Source organism: Solanum pennellii, chromosome 9, assembly GCF_001406875.1.
Source record: "Solanum pennellii chromosome 9, SPENNV200".
Lineage (NCBI taxonomy): Eukaryota > Viridiplantae > Streptophyta > Magnoliopsida > Solanales > Solanaceae > Solanum > Solanum pennellii.
Window position 1 is genome coordinate 22331365 of NC_028645.1, and position 1353 is coordinate 22332717.

The window sequence follows — 1353 nt, forward strand, 5'->3', positions numbered from 1 at the left end:
AGTCTTGATGCCTTGAACTTCCGGCATGGACTAGCTTTTTTAGTTATTTTTGTTCTTAGACATTCTTAGTTTAGTAATTTGAGATAGATGTTCTTGTGATGATGACTTCCAGATTTTGGGGAATTAATAGATGTTGATTTGTTTTATTTAATGAGTTTAAGTCTTCCGCATTATTTTCTGTTGATATATGTTAAAATGATAAGGGTTAGATTGGTTGGTTCGCTCACATAGGAGGGAAATTGTGGGTGCCAGTCGCGGCCCCGGTTTTGGGTCGTGACATTAGCAAAACAGAAAATTAGTGAATCACAAATAATTTTGCAATCTAAAATTGATTACTTTTAAATATGTAATACAATATGAATAAAGTTTGAATTTTGGAGGCCATCAACTTTTATTGAAAAATAAAATTAAAATTGAAGATATAGTAAATACTATGAATGACCCAGTGTCGACTAATAATGATATTGATATTAATTCCGTCAAATAAAAAAAAATGACTTATCAACATCGAATTAATTAATTTGTTATTTCATTTGTCTTTTTCTGGCATCTAATTGCAGGATCACTTTTTTAATCTAATATTGAATATATGTAAATAAACTTTTCATTTCAAAAATTTATTGTGCTATAAATCAAGAAAAGATTAAAAATAATGTGTTGTAGAAATAGAAAAAAAAAATGCACAGTAATATAATATTTATATATAAAAAGAAAAGGACCTTCCAACAAAATCAAAAAATAAGAATTAATTAGCAAAAATAGAAAACTTAATAGTAAATAACCTAAACGATCATGAGAGGTAGTATTCATGTATATAAGAAGTTGATAGAACCCCATGCTCGCACTTGCCCATTATCATCTCTAGATAAAGTAGCTTTATTTTTAAGCAATTAGTTTAAGAAAAATAGAAAAGAAAATGTCGGAAAAAAATTAGTACAAATAAATAAATATTTGGACAAAAAAAATTTCTCTCTCTATGTATATATATATAAATAGATGTAGATCTTTTAATAGAAGAAATGATCTAAGAATTTAAAAAAAAATGATAAATCACATTATATTTATATAAAAAAAATATGCCATTTTTATAAAGTTATAAAAATAATTTTTAGGATAAAAAAAAAGTAAAAAGAACAAAGAAAGGAAAATAAGTGATTCTAGGAAAGATACACATAAATATTAATGATGAGATTAAGGAAAGAAAATTTTAAATATTAATAGCATCAATGATGAAAGTATTTAAATATGGTCATATTTGATATTCTATAAACTTTTAAGGTAAAATTTTTATAGTCTTTCGAAAATTTGGAAAAACACAAACAAAAATTAGAAAAATAAATAAAAAACTTCCAG